Here is a 20,841-nt window from a genome sequence, read left to right as displayed (position 1 = left end):
AATATATCACAGAACTGCCTGTTAACAAGGCCCTACATGATAATATTTTAGTAAAACCTGACAAATATTTAAAGCATTCAACATGAAATTATTTCTCATAAGATTTAAAACATTAGTTTTGTGAAAATACAAAAACTGTAAAACAATTGTTAAAAAAACAGGCCTTTTCTCATACTTATTTTAAATGTATATTCTTTTCTCCTCAAGGGAATTTGATTCTTGTCAGTAGGTAAATTTAGGAAAAAAATGCTGCTTTGAAATGAATCTGACTTTTAAACTAATCTGTTGCTTCCAGACACCACCAGAAAAACACCTTACATTCCCATTTCAAAAATGGTATAGATCAGCATAATTATTCAAATGATAAATACTTACATAGCATTCTGGTAGAAATGAATGATAATTCTTCTTTACTAGAAGATTAATTTTTATTTACTTACGCCTTGTATCCAGCTGCTTTGGATGGAAATGGGAATTGCAATTGAAATGCAAAATCCTTGCCTTTCAAGTGTATTTATTATTTATATAAAATTGCAATAAATGTTGTATACAGGGGAAAAATGTATCAAGCATTTTATATTTAAAACTGGTTTAATACCAAAGCTAATTTTACATACAGCTAATGAATGAATTCATAAGTCTCAGGATCCCAGACTGAGAATTTATTCATAGGCCATTTAATGATAATGATGCTTCAGCTTATTCTATTTCTAAGCAGTTCCTTAACTTTGAACTAGTTATTGAAGTAAATCAAACTGGCATGAAGAAAACATTTCTTTTGTCTGCTGTTAAAAGCTGTTTAATCATTTCGACAAGCTTTAGTTCTGGATGCATAGACAGTATTTTTCTTCCCAATTAAACAGTTTTCTTTAGAACTTAACAATCAAGAATATATTTCTTAAATATTATGAATTTTAGGAAGTTGTATTAATAGCAAATGTTAAATTTAAGCCTAAATACACGATGCTATTTACTTTGAAAGAAAACAAAAAAAGTTTATTTTAAAAGAGAAAAAAAGTAAGTTATGGAGATAAAATCTATTTAAACAATTCACTTGGCAAAACACACTAAGATTTTGCTCAGTAATTAGTATGGAGAGATTCATTGCTTTCAGGAGGGATTCTGTTTGCCAGTGTTTCTTCCTCTCTGGCAGGGTGCTAATAATGTTGTGAGCTCCCATGAATCCATGAATTGAAAATCCCCTCATTTCAAAAATAAAAAAAATAACAACAATCAGCAGAAATATAAAGGAAACTTAGGATTCCAGGGAGAATTTTTAATAAAACTTCATAATTTTTCTTCCCATGCAGATGCCTGCATGAAAAAAACACCGAAGTTACTTCTGGAATCTTCCTTCATGGACAAAATAAGCTATCAGCAATGAAGACAGGAAAAAGACATGGTATAAATTAGTGTTTTCATTTCTGATATTTGCTTTTTCACACTGAGCTGCCTTCATGTTTCCATTATCTCTGATGACAACCCTGGGAGCTGAAAATGTAAGTTCTTGTTTTCCTGTAGGAATGTTTTAAGTATTGAGAAAACACAGTTCATTTCCCTCATGAAATGAAAAGTTAGGAAAGGTAGATGGATAGTATAAAGAATCTTTCAATACAAACAAGCCACTCTGAACAAGAACTCAAGAATAGCATTATCAGCTGAGGAAAAAGTAATGTGAGCGAGAAATCCATATATTTTCTTTGCAAATCTAACTTTAATGACCTCACACACTCCCCCAGAGGTTTGAAGAGATATCATCAGTTTTGCATTAGGAAGTGTAAAATCATTCAATAATGCACACAAAATACAATGTTAAACTCACAGGAATTTCCACTGTTCTAATGCTAATTAATTCACAGTCACTGTCTGGGACATAAAGAAGCAAGTACAATAGCTATGTAATTCTGTTATTTAAATAGTCATTAATAGGGAATCATCTTCTGCTTTTACAGAACAAACTCAGGGATACTGGCATACAGGAGAGAAAAGGAGACAAGGGAATGTACAAAAGGGAGGAATTGCCAGTTAATGTATTCTGTGTCTGCTCTTGGCTATTGGCAGTGGTATTAGGGATATGGAATTAGGACAAAGTTAAATGCTTCATGGGCTCCATCCATTTTTCTTTATTGATGAGACCAAGCACTAAAGAATTATTGAAAGTAAATTAATGATGAGAAGAATGATGTAGAAGTGATGCAAATGGCAGTTTGCTAATAAATGTCACTATATAAATAATTCACTGGGAATGGTTAGAAATAAAGTGAATTATTGTAGTACTAAATGGATAATTCATTAATTAGAATATATTGATGCATATAAACCTCTTTATCCCTATTTCAAAGAGGAACTAAAATAAATTTCTATTACTATCAAACAAACATTGCAGCAATGCAGGTGCAGTCAGGAAGACTTATTTGCCACTCAGAAATGAACAGAGATTGAACAAGATCTGTGGGGCCACTGTCCATGAAGAATAAAAATCAGCTTTCCTACTTGCTCATCTGCAGTCTCTGCACTCTTTTTGGGTACTGCAGCAGCTTTCTGTTGTGTTTGACTCTCTTGTATTATGAATCTATGAATATTTAGGGTCTTGATTTTTGAAATTAAAACTAAATAGCCATTCCCAGTGAATATGTACACAAGCAGCTATATGCTCATCCACTACAGACTGTTACAAGAACAAGAAAGCAGGAATTCTCTAAAATGGCCTTAGGAAGCATGGAAGCATGCTCCATGTTTCTTTCTTTTCTAAAGCGGAACCTTTCAATATTTTCCACAGTATATGATTTGATCTCTAAAGTTCTGTCCTGAAGAGGAAAGAAATGCAGGCTTTGCACAGGAAAAACATCACAATTTGCATCAGCAAAGGGATGCTTTTGAATGGTTTTAAAGTGGACACCTGAAACACCCTAAATAGCAAAGAGTGGGAGTGTACATACCCACTGTCAGCCTTTACAGCATAGCCCATCCACAATAGTCACAACAGAAAAAAAAATAGTGCATTGTATCAGGACAACATTCTGCCAGGAACTAATTATAATCTGGTTGGAGTGAAAAATACAATTTAACCTCTTTTATTCTTTGAATGGTTTGCATTACTTTATTTGTATAAAGGAATGACATCTTTTTAATTACAAATGAGTTTCAGATGTTCTTAACATAGTGAGAGTATAACAGACTTTCTGTCTGATAAACAAAGAACAGGATTGCTTTGATTCAATCATAATTTTACTTTATTTCCCTGAAATTATTAATTTCCCCATTTATGATATGTGCTTGCATTTTGTAGATTGTGGCATTTCTCTATGTGTACTTTAAATATAATACATAACACACTACAATGAACTACAGCTCATTAAAGACAAGATAAAAAACTAACACACATGACTTTCACAAGTGAAAGCAAATGCATATGAAGGAAAAGAAAATGTATGCAGAGATGAATACATTCACAAATGTATTATTGCTTCAAGGAAGCAAGCAAACTTGGATAACTAGGTCAGAACCAATGGAATTCTCCTCAATGGCATTTTTGGGAAACCTGATTTGGACTTGAAAGATTAAAGGTATATCCACATCCATAAATGACTTTTTTTCTAATCATATCAGTACATAAATCCTATATAGCACAAGGACAGAACAACTCGAGTCAGCTGGAAACCCTACAAATGAATGAACTGATCTGAGAAAGTGCTCCTTGACATTCAACCTGATTTCAGAAATCAAACTCCTGCCAAGGTGTCTGTCTGCTTCATCCTTCCTTCAAAACTTGTACTCATCTCATCATTTCCAGGAGTAAATTCATCTAAAAGCAGGAATACCAAATGCAGCAGGACATCTAGGTGTGACAACAGTGCCTGGGATGTGAGACTTTGAAACATTATTTTAAGAAAGCCTATTTTTTGATTTTCCTTCTCATCTGGGGAAGTGACATTACATGCATCCAAGCTTCCAGGTGCTTCTCTGAACCACAGCCAAGGATCTATAACATTCGCATCTCAGTCCTTTAAGAAAGAGCATGACTGTATCCCTCCAGCTTCAGAAAATGTCTTGCTATATTTACACATCTTTTGCAACACTGCTCTGCAAGTGTAGGCACAAGCTAAAGACTCACGTGGAGGCAGCCTTGCAGGCATCTTGAAAAGAGTCTATGGGTTTCTGCACTAGTTCTTTTGCTCCCAAACACAGTGTATGACAGCAATGTGTGTCACGGTGTGCATACTGTTCTTCCATACATGGTTTAGTACACAGGAGGCTTTGCAGGCTTTAAGGGCAGCTCTTGGTCACATCAAGGGCCACGTGTCCTGGTCATCAGTATGTGTTTCATGCTCATGGATCTCATGATCAATACCATGAGATGAAACTTAAAGATGAATCTTACTTTTGTTTCATGCGTTCCTGTTTTCTAAAGGGATAACAATATAAACTCTTGCTCTCACCTGGGCTGTTTCCCCATAAACACATTGCCAAAATAATCCTATTACCTTTCCACATCAACAAGTTCGTCATGTATTAGCTATCATAAACCAAGATCAAAGGCTTTCTGTTCAACTGAAATAAGCTTCCTGAGGTCAGAAAAGCACTTTTTTCTTTTTTCTTAACTCCCACTATATCTGATTGTGACTAGATTGAAATGGCACCCTATTGAAATGTTCCACTCCTGTGGTTTTACACTCAGACTGTTTCCTCCTCACAAACATGGGAGTATCAGTGTCTGAGCATGAGTCTCCAGAAGTTCACGTTTCCAGTTTTTGCCACGGCCTTTATTCATCGCTGGGGATTTTCAAGGCAGCACAGATGGTTTCATCAGTTTGCCAACGTTCAGCTTAACTTTCTCCCACTGCATACCAAAGGGGATTAATGCAGCATAACGTGCATTAGGAACTCTTCCCTGTTGAAATGTAAGTCAGCATTACACCTGATATTACTCCTCCTATGTGTTACACAATACCCATAGAACATGCTAGCACATATATAGGAATAATGTCTCCCGTGATTCCTCTTAGCTGCTTTCAATAGACACTTCTGGTGCTACAACTTCCAGCTGCTTCTTTAATTTGCCTCTCCACAACAACTTGTCGTTGCCCTGAAAATCAAGAAATACTCTTTGTATTGTATTACTTTCAGCCTTATTCATTTTACCTACTCCTAATTTTTTACCAGCAGTGGTCTGGACTCTGTGTAGAGGACCAAAGTTAAATGGCAAAAGTTTGGCTTATTTTATGTATCTTTAGCAGTTTCTTAGGGTCTGTACCGGACACCTGCCTAATGATTTATCTCTTTCTGCACTCAGAGTCTCATCCACCTTAACAAATCTAACTTAAGACAGTGTTGAGAAGCTTCTGCTGAGCAGCAACCCTGGTCATAGCTTTATTTCAATGGTCATAATTTTATTTCAAGATAAAATAAAGCACAGTCGTCCATTGCCTTGCCCTTAAATCCAAACTAACTATTTTACCCAGTTTTTGCTAATGTTTCAGGAATTGTATTAGAAACTATGAATACAATCAACACAGATAGAGAGAGGCAACTTGGTATGCAGGGACCGCAAGAACCATGAAAGCTGGCTCTCTCCTGTCTTTCAAAAGACCAGAGTAAGTAATTGAGATCTCTCTTTCTTCACAAACACGAAAAACTCCATGACTTCTCCTCTATCTGTAGAAGTAATTGGCTGCTTCAGATACTCGAATGGAAGTCTCACTGTCAGAATACCCCAGCTAAGGCCAGTTACTAGCTCCCATGCTGGGTGATCTCTTCCCCTTCAATTACATTTTTCTAAGATTTGTTATTTTCTTGCTCTACTAAAGATGTGTTAAACTTTCAGTTTAGGAGTCCTCATTAGCCACCAATCAAGTCCAGTCCTTCAGTGGCAGTGACAACCACCAGGTACTCATGTGCGCCGAGCAGTCTGTGTGCTGCCAGGCTTGGCAAGACAGCATGAGATCATTTTCCCTGTTAGGAGTCTAAACTTAGATTCTGTACTTTCACAGCTAGACTCCTTGTCTGTTAGGTAATTTGGTGTCTTTTATTCCAGTGAAGTATGTGCAGCACAAACATACCCACTGACTCCAGGCTCATTTCCATGATTTCTACATTTCAGGGCTTTCAATGCCTTGAGCCTGCTGCAAGAAATCAAGGGATTATTTGGAGAATACAGCAACCCCAAGCAGAACCAGCCCCCTGCCATTAGCTCTTAAGAAACATCATGACAACCTAATGCTAAGCTAAATATAGGGCACCATCTATGGGAGACAGCTCCACCTGCACTGCACTTGATAAGGTACTTGATAGAAATGCTGTCTGTGATTGGAGTGATGAATGACTTGTCCCATGCACGGACACCTTCCACAGCACCTATGGCAGCAGGAGCAGCCCCTCTCCCTGCCACCCAGCAGGAGAATGAGAAAAAGATGGAGTTTACTAGACATGTAAAAATCCTGTTAGAATTTAACTCTGGAGGAAATGGCTTTCTGCTGGCCCACATTTTGGTGATTTCACCAGCACTCTTCTGTCAAGCTTTTATATGCTCTTGCTTATGCAGCTTCTGTACAAATTCTGTCCTCATATATTTCACTGATCTGGAGGAACCAGCCACACAGATCTTCATTCCATGGCATCTAACAAGAGCAGCTGGAACTTTTTTAATGGGAAATGCTTTGGAAAAATATTAAAGTGAAACCCCCATCATCCCTACAATATAAACAGTAAATGCCATTTAGATTATTTAAGTCTTCTGTTAAAGAATACACAAAATTAAAAAAAAAATATATTAATTAGTCTGTAAGAGTGCATAAGCATGAACAGGCAGAAAATTAGTATTAGCATTTGTTTCTTTTGCAAAGTCACTGTGTCACCTGCCCCAAGGTTTGCATGCCATCCTTCTCAGCTCACAGGGCAGGGACCTGCCAAACGTTGGTGGCTGGCTTGGCACTGCTGCAGGTGTGGACTGAACCCACACATCAAAAAAGGGCAAAAAAGTAAAACTTTGTATTAACAACTCTCAGAGCAACAACACAAAACTAGAACTGAAATGGTTACAAAATTTGGAAATAAATCTGTTGACTTGAAAGCATGGTGGTGCTACAGACCACATTGGTTTCCTAATCAATTCTCCATGGAACCATTTTCTAATTGCTTTCTAACTCTTTTTTAATTGGTTGTCAGGTGCCCAAGTGCTGGAAAGGAGACACATGGGGAGAGGTCAGAGCCTGTCCCATGTGGGACACAGTTGTTTCCAGCCAATTTCCAGACAGCTACAAAGTGATATACCACAGAATGCAGCTGAGCCCACCAGCCAATTGTTGGTGCCTCTGAAAAACATATTTAAGAATTTAGGTTTAAAAATGTCTAATAGGCAGAGGAGCGGGGGAAATAAGGATGAGAGAGCAGCCATGTAAGCACTAAAGTGAGAGAAGAAGGAAGGGGATGAGGTTCTCCAGGCAACTGTGTGACAGAATCATGGTGGAGCAGGTAATTTCCCACTGCCTGTGAAGGACCATGATGGAGAGTATGTACAGCCTACAGCCTCTGGATAATTCCTGAAGGAACATATGGTCTTTGGAAAGCCCACACTGGAGCAGTTTTTTCTTGAAAGAACTATACCATGTAGGATAGATACCATGCTGAAGCAGATGAAAAGTGTGAGGAGAAAGAAGCAGGAGAGAGAAAATGGTACTGGACTGACTGTAACTCCCCATTCCCCACCCTCCTGTTCCACATGGAAGGGGAAGGCAGAAGGACCAGGGATGAAAGAATAAAGTTTATTGTGGTAAAAAGAATACAGGGGAGAAATCTTGCTTTAATTAGTCCATGTTTCCCACTATCCACATGCTTTCCTTGGCAATTAATTATATTAATTATTATATTGAAAGTTGAGTCTGTTTTTCCTATGATGGTAACTGGCGAAATATCTCCCTACCTTTACCTCAGCCCACAAAGATTTTTTCCTCTTTTCTCACCCTGTCCTGTTGAGGAAGCAGAGTAAATGAGCAGCTGGGTGGGTGTCTGTCTGCAGTCCAAGGTCAACCCACCCCATGAATCACCTCATTTCAATATATTTTTGCATGCACAAACTGTACATATGGTCATGGCTTTAGGGGCCAGGTTGTGTCTGCTCCCTCCAGGACCAGTCAAGAAAATTACTTTTTCCTTGCACAGGGATACATGAAACATTCCTCAAAATACTGTAAATCCTCCTTCCTCTGAAGGGTGTCTCACCACCTGCCAGTGACCTACAATGTACTGGCTGCCTCAGAAATGGATGTCTGAGAATATCAAAGCTGTCACATTATTTCCTGAGATTTAATGAGAGGATTTGGAAGAAGAGTGCACCGAATACCTGGGACAATTGGAATGTTACTACAAATAAAATTTTTCAATGCCTGTAGAGAAAAGTACAAATTCTGGAAAAGGAAGTACCTATAAAATTTTTTTGTGTTTTAGTTTGATATAATCACAAAAAATTCACCATTTCAGTTTTTTAGTGGAACATGTAAAATAATTGATACTTCAGTAAAATGCTTCATAGATGTAGAGATCTATTGAAAGTGAGACAGCACAGTAACAATCAATGTAAAATACAAAACACAGAGCATTGCATGATGAACATTGAGTCAATCCTATAATTGTGTTCAAAGACTTGAATAGGAATTCAAAAGTTTCAAACAAGGGACAAAACATCCTTCCAAGGGACATTTGCCTTGCCATTAAATATGCACTTTTTCAGTCTGAATTTATCTACCTTTGGTTTTCAGCCATTGATTTGGCTGAAGTTGTGTAGGATTTAAATAACTTAAGCATAATATTTCATGGACCTTCAGAGTTTTAAAAATTAAAATTTTCCAGGGCATCAGTTTTTTACTCAGAAGCCCTCAGTAGTAAACAGCTGAAGACAATTTTCCTAAGCCTGAGATGAGCTGATGAAAGATATATATTTTTATTATTAACCAAGATTTCTGATATGTTTTCTGCAAGCACCCCACAAGCAAAACAGCTTGAAATGATCATACTGGCTGCAATATGGTGGAACATATCAGAAATAGAATCTGGCAAATTCAAACTATCTCTTCTGAATATTTTTTCATGACATAGTGAGTATCCTAAACTTCAAATAGCACTATCACACTGGTTCTAGAAATGTCTGCTGAGGATTTGGAAAAGGAAGGGCTGAATCAATATTTAAAACACACCAGAGATTTTTTTTTTTAAGATATTTCACTAGGTGTGGCCTGCACACAACACAGACAAGAGTAGAAGCCAAGATGCATTTTGGCATGAAAAATATCTCAAATATCTTGTACCAAGTTTTACTACAAATCAATAACATGGGACCAGGTCACTGGCAAAAAAAAAAAATACTGACTCCATGCAAAGATAGCATGGGGCCCTTAAATCTCCTTAGGTCATGATTTTAGGATTGGCTTTCAGTGGTTCATAGGCTCATATTGGCTTTCTGAAAGGAGATAAATTTCAGTCCTTATTAAGGAACTGATATTTCTCCCACTTGCACATTAAAATCAGTCTGAAGTTAGTACCTTATTTGACACAATTTGTCTAAGAAACATTTTGTATATGTAGCATGTTTTTGTGTTTGTCTTTTAAACTTCTCTAAGCCGACAAGAGATGTTGAGTTTAATGCCTGATATGATGCTCAGGGACAAAACACAATTAGTGTCACTCTGAAAAAGAAATCAATTTAGTATTTGTTGAATCCCACTTAGCACAGGAAAAACTGGAGCTGTTAGTTCATGTTATACATGGAGAAGTTTCCTTTAGAGCAAACTCTTTGCTATGTTTCTTTCACTTCGATAAAAGTTCAAGTGAATTTTCACAGTAATTCATCAAATAGACTTATTTTTCTGTTAGTGAAAAAGCAATCACTAACCTCTCCTCCTCCATCTCAAAAGAAAATCCATATTTTCACCTACTGTGGGGATAATGTAAATTGAAGCAAAGCCTAACAAGCTGTTTTGAAGAATATTCAGTGTATTTTGAAGATTAATTATGCTTCCAGGTCATGCCATACTTGGATTATTTTAGGTCTCATATTTACGTCTTTGTCTTCATTTTTAGTTGCAAAATTATTAATTTTCAGTAAGAAAGATCTACAGCTCTATATCTACCACTCATATCTACCTATGTCTGATATGGTTGGAATATATACACATGATATATGCAGGTAAGTATTACACACATTCTGTATGTACAGCATATTTAGAGTTATATACTACACACAGACAGAAAAACTGGTGCAATTTGAATATACCAAGCAAAATAATAACTCAAAATTTCCTCTGAAAAGCTTTTCCAATATTTATCTATGGCTTGTGCCAAAAATTTTCTCCTTGTTGCAAGTTTAAATGAATCTAATTTCCATTTCTGCTACTTGTCTGGAAGATTGAAAAAGTTCCCCTGGCTCCTGTCATTAAGTTTGTTCTTTTCCAAATGTGTAAGTACCCAGAGAGAGTGATTGAATTACTCCTTCAGCCTTTCCCCAATATTCTAGGCTTATGAGTTCCTAAAAGACTTATATCCCAATGGTTGATTGATGGCCTCTGAGACCATTTCTTTCCCTGTCCTTTGAATTTCCTTGAGTAGCTCCTTCCTCCAGGAGCTGTGAGTCACAGAACAGGGCACAGTGGTCTTGTTGGTGGTGTTCAAAGTGGTTTGATCTTTTTAATGTCTCTACTGCATATTTTTTCCCTCTTCGTGCATGGATCAATATAAGGTTCAAAGTGTCAACTTGACACTGAGATCTCACAAAAAATCTCTTCCCTCTCCTGCTCTGCAATCTTCTGAATTACTGTTTTCCAAGACAGACAATGCGTCTGTCACACCCATCTCATGGGTATGCTTCTGATTGTAAAATACACTTTCCTGTATTAAACCATATTTAGTTGGTGGGGATAAGTTTTGGCCAGTCAGTCAGATTGGCCTGTGATGGCAGCTGTCCTAAGCACTATCAGCTACCCTCACATCCCTGTGCAAAGCCTGGAAATGCCAGTCAGTGGAAACCCAGCTGGCAAATGATACATGTCACCATCCATAAGGCTATCAAACAAGATGAGAGCAAGGACAGGCATTTAGTAGGTGCTCCTGAATACTCCCTCACTTATTCTTTCCTAATTTCCATATCCATCTAGATGACAGATTTTAGTACACTTTAAATGAGCTCTACTCCTTCCTGCTTCAAGATCTCATGTGATTTTAAGTCATATGAACTTAAAAAATAGAAATTATTCATTATTCATTATAGTTGCTGTGATCATTCTGGCTTCTGAGCTTGTCAGTGAATGATTACAAGTCTGGGTAACAAGACTTGATATCCAATAAACAAAAAGGTTTGCAGAATTCTACTGTATCACTTCTAATTCTTTGTTACCTGAGTACACAGTTGACATTTCTATTATTTTTTGCTGAATTAAAGCCAGGATAATCTATATTAATGTTTATTTCTGCGCACACTTCCTTTTAAAATGTTTAGATTTGTTTCTTTATGCATCTGCACATCAGTGTGCTCTATGGCAATTGTTAAGAATGACCAACTGATTTCAACAGAATTTGACACAGAAACAGATGTTTCAAAGATGCTAAGTTCTGTGAGGTTTAGGGAAGACAATAGCTAGAGAAGGGCCCAAAGAAATGTTCCCACTTAAAGTATAGCAGACTTCAGGCATTTCATTTTTATGCCTGAATTTCAGGCATTTTTATGCCTTCAGGCATTTTTATTGCAACAGCTAGGGACCAATTAGTAAGTGAATAAATATGTCCCTGGCAGCTGGCAAATTCACAAAGATGTAACTTTGAGCTAATCCCAGCAGATATTGCCTCTTAGCCATCCAAACCCAAAGTCATGAGAGAGAACTCAGAATAAAGAAGGGAGTGAACAGCAGAGTGTGACAACCCAGGGGATCTGAGGAAAAAAAATGGATATATTCTCTGGGCAGTGGTTAAGGCAGGAAATGAGGCTTCATTATTTTTGCTGCTTGAAGAATGTATGTTAATAGGCACTCTCCTTTTCTTGAACTCATCTGCTTCTCCAATATTTTGTTAAAATGTAATGTTTCAGTGTCTCCAGACATACACACCAGGGTCCTCCAGGCTGGAACATGAAATAGTTCAGGCTGGACACAGAACACAAAGAGGGCCCTGCAAATGGAATTCAAACACTTAGGTCATGTTTTAAAGATTACTGAACACCTACCTCAAAGTGCAGATAAATGAGTATTAGTTTTACAGCAGTATGACTGTAAATCAGATTCTCTGCCGACACAAAGGGGGAAGTGACAGTCAGCTGCATGCCTAATATTTATTTGATTTATTGTTTTTCTGATACAGTGTGACAGCAGATTAGCAAAGCATTTTTATGACACTCATGATCAAGAAGTTATCAACTCACATCACTGGGACATTTTAACAAAGAGAATAACAATAATAAAGCATTCAATCTATAACAGTTACCTAAGTATGCGGGATTTATATTCTCTGAACCTGAGAGAAGCAGTGAGAGAAGCAGAGAAAAGAATGATCAAAATAATTCTTATCTCATTTGCTGCTCATGTGTTGTGCCAAAATAGAATGATATGGAGATTGTTTACCCAGAGTGATGGTGTTTTGTTTACCCAAAGTGTTGGTGTTTGGCCCTATCAAGGCCAAGTGTATGTTCAGACTGTTGGTCAGCAGACAGTCACAAGATTTTGTTGAGGTGAGTGCTTGTGCAGATTCAGTTCAGATGTAGTGTAATACAGTATGGAATACTATAGTATAATAAAGTAATTAATTAGCCTTCTGACATCAGTGGAGTCAGATGCATCACTTTCTCACCATCATCGGGGTTGCCCTGCCTTTACTATATAAGTAAATAATTTGATATAAAAATCCAGTAACAGCTGATAAAAGCCCAGGAGCAGTAGTTCTACACGTATTGGTGAAAATACTAGACTAGTAGAATATGGTTACTCTCGTCCATCCTAATAATTTTAATTTGGAAAGGAAACAGGATAGTGTGCATATCCTTGATTGGGGGAAGGTATGCTAAGAAATATGCTATTTCCCTTCAGCTTTAGTAGTTATTTGGATGTGCAACTGTGAATGACTCTTCATTCAGCCTGCAGAAAAATAGCTTATCTCTGCTACTGCACTTAGATAACTCATCCCTCTCAGTCAATTAGAAACATAACTGTTCTTTAGAAAACAAAGCTCATAGAAAGCCCTCTGAGCCATGCCACAAACACACTGCCAAGCAAAGAATCAAAATCAACACCATGACAAACTAATATCCCATTTTGAGATTTGAAAGGTAATATGAAAATATACTTCAAAGAGTTCAGATTCCCAGTTAGAGGAAAAAAAAGTGCCATGATCTATTTGTGCAAATGATCTTCCACAGAGAGATGAAGTAAATAGGTTAGGCATTTATTTTTTTAATAGTTGTGGTTCTTACTAGAGCACACACAAAATACCTTTCCCCAAACACTCTGGCACTGGTGGGAAAAAGTATTTCACATTAATCAGAAATCCATTCAGTTTGTATGTAGATTGTCTCTATATCTCTACTAGTTTTAATGTTAGGATACCAAGATTAATTCTATTTTGAGCTCCTAGCATTTAGTTTGAACTCTTAGCACTTCTGCTGGCCTGGTTATACTGCAATGAGTTTTAGATTTTTCTATTGCTGTTTCTAACTGGTTTGAAACAACATATTATGGTTTGAAACAACATATATTGATACTAGACAAGGAATAAATGCAACACTTTTGGAATAACCTAGCATACTTAAATTGTTAATATTTTTTCCAAATCTTAACCTGGTCTGGGAAACAGGAGACAGAAATTTTGTTTTGATTATGTTTAGAACAGTATATGAATACAAAGTTGTTTAGACATTTTTCTTATTTTGCTCTTGAAAAGCAATGTCTATCAAGGGGAGTATGATTTAATTTATCTTTCTGAGATACTCAAGTCCTCCTCTCACAAAATAGTTAACCATAGATTAAACATCTTGTCCATTTCAGTTCTACATATTTTCCTTCTACTGTTTCTGCTCCCAAAAGGACTCAGCATCACTCCCTCCCAAATGCTGCCTGAGATACCTTCCTTTTCTCTTTGTCACCTCATCCGCAAGGTTTTCCCACTGCTTTTTCCCAATGTTCCTTACATTTCTTGCTTTCCCACAGGTTTCCCAGCTCATATATTTGTTTTCTGTAGAGGTGCTCCAGAATCTTAGCTCTTTTCGTCCCTTCCTGTGTTCATCTCATCTAGTATCTCCACATGCCTGTACCCATCCCAGCACTGGGACAGAGTGCCCAGGTATCTGGATTTAGATAAAACCTCTTGATGACTGGAGCATTGAGATCAGAGCTGTCTGGTTCAGAAATGTGTTGTGGTCCACCATAAAACCAGACATCTGCCCTCTCATGCTCACTCCTCTTGGCAACAGCATCCTGTCCCAGCAAAGCACTGCTCTGTTTTCCAGCCTGTGTGTAGTCACACACAGGCAGCACCTATTTGCTGTTCTTCAGGCTTTCCCCCCAAGCCAGCTCACCTGCTTTCCTTAAGAAGACAGGTTTTTTTTTTAAGTCCTGATAACTATGGTTATTTATTAATATTTTTTTTTTTACAAAAGATCCCGCTACAGCAATGAATTTCATAGGAAACAAATATTCTTCTGAATTTTAAAGCAAGTTTTACTGGTGCTACCTCCTTCATATTTTAATACAAGATGTCATATTGAGGACAAAGGTCTGCTTGTGTGAGTAACTATCAAGTCAGCAAGGAAATTCACTGCTTCCTAGCTTTTCCAAAGCAGCCTTCATTATCTAGGGCATTTCAATTCACTTTCTTCTGTTCTGACTAGCACTCTTGTTTCCTAAGTTATGTCATCAGAATAACCCCTGCCCTGTGCCTTTATACATTTTTATTACCTCTCTTTCTCATAATGAGGTGAGGAAACTCTGAATACAATAGTCAAGTAACCAGGTAAAGTTTCATAGACTGTAGGAATATATTTGTAATTATTTGCCATCACCCTGTGTTTCTGTCTGCATTAAAATAACTTATGCTATTCACAAAGTACCTAGATCCATAAATTCATAATTTAACATTAAAATAGATAAAGTCATAGGCATGATCTCAACACAGCCTATTCTCAGTGCAAAGAGTTCATAAACTGAGCATCTCAGAGGCTTCTGGGAAATGCAAGTGATGTTTGTACAAAAAATTGTGTCTGACAATATTCAGTTAATAAAACACATAATTTCTGTCTCCAGTATAAGATTCCCTCTCCTTTATCCATGCTGAAAAGGTGACAAAATTTCCCCTTATAGCTCCATTGTATTCCTCTAAGCTCTTCAAGAGGAGCAACATTGGCTGCCAGAATGTGCGTGCTCCCGTGAATGGGACATTTAACAATTCTCTGCAGATCTAACACCTTTTCTCAAAATATTTTAGTATTCTCTGCAGTCACTGCATTATTCTTAAAATAGCGGATGAAGAATGTCAGTATGACATCCATTTTCCTGATGCATGAACCCGAGAAAAAGGAGCGGAATGATTTGCCTGAAATACCAACCTACAAAGCCTTTTGAAGAGTAGGAACCCAGGAGTTTTAAAGCATTAAAACTATTATCCCAGGCACAAAGAGCATGGCTCCAATGGCACCTCAGCACCATGGGGCAGCAGACTGCTTGGCTAAACTTTCACACACCAAATTATCTGCCTGCATCAGTGCTGTGCTTATCAGAGGACTCGAGCCCCCTGCCCATGAGCCAGCATTACAATCTGTGACTGCACTGCAGACATTGACTCATCAGCTGGATCTTCAGAAACTTCTTTCCTGAGCAATCAGTTTACCAAAAATATATACAGCTTGTATATTTTGGGAGCCAGTTGGGTCCCACTTAATATATCAAAAGCAACTGGGCTTTGAAAATAGGTGAAAGCATGAAGGAGAGAATGTTTCTGAATGATGTGTTTTACAGTTGTGGGCAGTGACAGGTATTTATTTCATTCTTTCAAGCACTTGGCTAGCAACTACAAATCAGAATGATCACAACTGCCATTTCTCAAGAGCTATATAAATCAAGCTGTCTTACCAACTTAGCAGCTTTTTACACTCTAGATCAAGAAGGGCTTAGTTTATCTTCTCACAACTGGAGGTGATGCTTTGTGGTTGTGCTCACCCAAGAGCGTGTTTAACCACTGTGCTTAAAGCATGCTGAGAATGCCTGCTGCAAACACTAGCATGCCTTTGGGTTGAGTTTGAGAGACGTTTTTCTGGAGTTTTTCCAACCTTAGATGCCATTCAGAAGATTATGACAGTGTGATACATTTGTTCAAGACTTCACATTTGTGAACACAAATTTCCAACGGTTTTCGTGCTAATTCACTGGCAAAGACTGTTAGGTGAATTAATTCTTCGTAGATTAGTGTTGCAGAGGCATAAAATTCCAACAGCTTTCCTCATCTGAGAGACTTGAGGACTGAGCATAAATGCTATGGGTCATTAGTGGTATTTGGTTCACTAAACAATTATGGACCTTTAAAAAATATCTTACCTGGTATACTCAGCACAATTACTCAATCAAATGAATTCATCATTTTTGGCCAATGGCACATTCCACATCCACATGTGGAACTTCTGAACTATACAGGGTATATACTCTGATTTTTAAATAGCAATTTAATAGCAGCACTGCATAAATAAAGATATTTGCCTAAATCAATTATTTTCTGAAATAATCAAGATTTGCCACTTGTCTTTAAAAACTTATTTTGCATCTTTAGGAATCAAGCAGCAATTTTACTGGCTTATTTGCAAGTAGAATATGAACAAATTTCCCTAACTCTAAAAAAGCTATTGTATTCTAGGTATCACCAAGCTGAACTGAATTATTACTGCATGGTAATAATGTCCTCAAAATAGAAGTCTATAATGTGAACACTTAAACTCATGTAATGAATGCCAATTATTCTATTACTCTGCTCAGTGTATAATTAAGGAAACTGGAGAATATTCTGGGCTTACAGTTTCTCTATTGTTGGACTGTTTGGTAAACTTGACTGGCAGCTTCTCTCTTAATTTTTTTTTAACCAGAAGGGAATCAAGTCATGCAGCTATTTTGAGTGACAGCTAAAGAATACTGACTAATGAGCAAACACTCCACACTGCCTTTTAAAAATGCAAACACCATCCAGGAAAAAGAATTGAAGTAGCCAATTTGTATAATAAATGACTTTATAGGGCATGCATGATAACAGAGCTGAGAAAAAATGGGATGCCAATCCAGGTGGGCTTGATGCAGCAGGCATCCACAGCACAGGATGCCTTTACATGTTGAAAGGCAAGAACCACATACGTTGGCTAAATTTCCAATTAATTAAATAAGTTGCTAATATAATTAGCTTGCTCATTTTAGCTTTCCCAGGATTAAATTAATGAAAGAACCCTTTGCACTTCTGAAGACTGACACTTACATAATCACACACATTTGCCATAGGACATGTAGGTCCTTGGCCTTCAGAGTAGGAGGATGGATTGAGGGAGTTTGCCAACACATTATCCTGGCATAAATTAAAGGAGCTTGAAGGTGGCTGTCATTTGCCTTTGCTGCTGACAGTTTTAAAGGATTATTGATTCAGCTGACAAGCTTTGCAGGAGTGTAGCCACGTCTCCTTTCCCAAGGCCACAGTGTTTGCACAGGGGGGAACAGCTGCTTGCCTTCCAGGGCATCAGGGGATTGCTGCACACCAGAAAGCTCTTCTGCAGTCCCTGGCTGTGAATTAAGGGCTGCTCCATGGTGGGAGTAATTGCCTGTGTTTGTGAAATAGGTCAGCCTGCCAAGCAGTGCACGGCTCTTTCCTCAGCTGCAAAGTATCAAAGCCTTAGAGAACCACCTAAGCTAAATGTTTGTGAGAGAAGAGAGTAAGGGAGGGAGGAAAGCTGAGCAAAGGTTTAATGCATTGCAAGCAACCAAAAAACACCTGTGAGTCTTTCTGTGAGCAAAAAGAAGGCTCACCAGAACTGCTTTTCAGTAGGAGCACATAGTCACACAGAAGGAAAAGAGTACTGCTGAGGAACATAAAGAGCTGGTTTTTAATAGAATTTTCTTTTGTTCTGGCTGTACTTGCCAGCATTTCACCTTAGGGGTAAAACTTCTTGTTTGTTGACCCCTGGTACAACAAGGTGCAAAAGAAATGCATAACTCAATAGGATTTGAGTCATGTTAAATCCATCATGAGAAGTTTGTGAAATGTCTTGTTTCCAGTTTCAAAAGTAACTTAAGCTTCAGCAACAATTAAATGCTTAACACCCCTGATGTCAGTGGGAATTAGACATTAAAGCACTTCAGATGAAATCCTATGGCCCAAGATACCCACATCTAAAAATATCACTGATGTTAAGCTTGCTATAAGACTCCTACTATAGCTCAAAATAAACCCTTACATTGAATCCTTAGTGCCAGCTCCAATTCAGTTACAGATTTGGAAATGTAACCTGAGGGAATATTGACCCAGTCCCTTGCTGAGAACTTCTTCTCTGCCTGTCTGGGAAAATTAGTTTTCCCAAGACTTGAACTATGTTTTCAGTGGTAGGGTTCTTCTGCTAACTGTTAAAGCTTCCTATGCTGCTTCCAGGGTTCTATCCAGCTGAAGTACCCGTCATGCACCCACGAGCTTGCTTTTCTTCTGTGCTGAAGCTCCTACTTAAAGAATAGAACTCAATGAAAAATCCAAGATAAGCCTCAAGCACCATTAGAATGACCTTCTAAGAGGGAAAGCAGACATGGCCAGCTTTTCTTCTGAATTAACTCAATATAAACGCTCAGAAGAAGCAGCAGTATAACAAACGGCTTCACTAATGTTTACACAGCTGAAACATCAAATAGCAAGCCCAAAATATGTTTAAAAATCCTATCCGTTATTCTGATAGAAGTTAAATTATTTTTTACCCCTTTTGTGATTATCTTCTGTAATCCAAATGAACCCTGTGCTGCATCTTATTTTGAAATTTTTTGTTTTATTCAGAAAAATTACAATAGATGTTGAACATTCTTGGGGAATTTTCAAGGTTAATTGTCAAATCCTTCATGACATCATGTCAACTTCTCTGTGGTAAATATAGGCTTGTGATCAGCAGACTGTCAACTGCACATATTTATAAGCCAGTGTTCCTAGAAACACATCTAAAGGCTATACTTAGAGGTTGTGCCACAATACTGCAGTGCTGCAAAACTGGTCACATATGGAGGTAAACAGTTTTGAAAGGTTAAGCCTCCTCACTTGTGATATGCTCTGACATCCTGTGGATGCCAACTGGCTGAACACAACACAAGAAGAAGAGCTGTGGGTATGTCAGAAAAACAGACAGTTGCTTATTGGGATGAAAATTTACAGCTTAAACTCGTAGGATGGAAAATCTGCAGGGTACTGTCGGAAGGTCAATGATATGGATGTGAAGATCAGGAACAGGCTCACAAGTGACTTAGTACTCAGTGAGTTTTATTCCTGAGATCATGAATATTTATTCTAAGTAGTCAATTATTTATATTAGATTGCATGCAAGTACATTTATTATAAATATGTTTTAAATACAGTATTAGTCAAAAAAGGCAAGGCACCTAGACACTCTAGTCAAGCATGCAGAAATTCTCAAAAAGATTTTCAAGGTCTAATTTTGTGCAGACTTAAAATAAACATGTCTCACACTCATCTGTTCTGGGACAATCTCCTAAGCAAATATGAGCTGAGTGTCAGTAAATTCAGTTTGATATGCACTCCTTTTCCAGCTAATAGAGCCTACACTATCAAACGATTCTCTCAGTTAAAGTTCCCTCAGTATTTATGACTGAGCTGCAAATATCCTTGAAAAGTATTATAATATTTCTATTCTCATTTTATAAATTAAAAACTGAGAGGCTTCTTTAAGAAATGTGGCTCAAGCTTTTTTTTTTTTTAATGTTTGGCAGTGATGAACTGTTAGTTCATCTCATTCTCTCCATGCAGCCAGGTTAGCGAGTTTTAGAAACCAAAGGCAATCTGACTCAAGTCTTTGTCCTTGGTAAAAGATATCTAGGTAATATTTAATGGCTGGGGATATACAGATAGCTGGACCTAAATCTTTTGAAACTCCAACTGTCCCAATCAGCAAGATGGCCTCTAGGAGAAGTTGAAAGACTAATCCATTTTCCCATGTCTTGTCCCATAGAGACATGTAGAAAAAGATTCCTTTCTACAGGGTTCTATGTTCTCTTGCTAAAAAGAACAGATAATTCTGTGGTCAAGAATATTTTATAGAAAGCATCACTCTTTTTGTCTTAAGCCCATCAATAATCTGCAAATACATGCACTGCTGTGATATTTCAGAAGGCATATTCCATGAAGACAAAGACAGAGAATGAAATGAACAAAAACTCCTGACCCAGTAGATAAGGCAAAACTTATACAAGTCACATGTATTTCAAAATAAAAATACACCACTTTTTTAAAGTGCAGTGAATTAAAGTGGTAGGCCATTGTTTATATATCCTTATTCATAACAAGTAGAATTGTCCACTTCCTACATTAGAAGCCTTTTTCAGGGTCACTGTAAGGACCCCTAGAACTATTCTTGATGACACTTAATATGTTTGAGAATATGCAATGTTCTTTTTCACAGAAATGTGTTGTGATGATCACAAAAGTACAATTCAGAGAGGTTAACAGCCTGTCCATATAACTCTGCAAAACCAGATTGTTCAACTTGATTGATACATAAGAATGTAGTAGCAATAGCATCTGATCATTGAAGATGTTAATTTAAAAGATTCACCATAAATTAAGGAAAATTCATTCACCCAAGTTTAA

General features: G+C 37.4%; 1 protein-coding gene across 1 annotated transcript in view; it reads right to left on the bottom strand.

Annotated features, from left to right (window-relative positions):
- The window catches only part of XKR4 (XK related 4), a 224,595-nt gene that overhangs the window by 14,137 nt on the left and 189,617 nt on the right, over nt 1–20,841 (bottom strand). The window lies entirely within an intron of this gene.

The sequence above is a fragment of the Melospiza melodia genome, chromosome 1, assembly GCF_035770615.1.
Source record: "Melospiza melodia melodia isolate bMelMel2 chromosome 1, bMelMel2.pri, whole genome shotgun sequence".
Lineage (NCBI taxonomy): Eukaryota > Metazoa > Chordata > Aves > Passeriformes > Passerellidae > Melospiza > Melospiza melodia.
The sequence above is the reverse complement of the archived record's forward strand: the minus strand, read 5'-3'. Positions and strand labels throughout refer to the sequence as shown.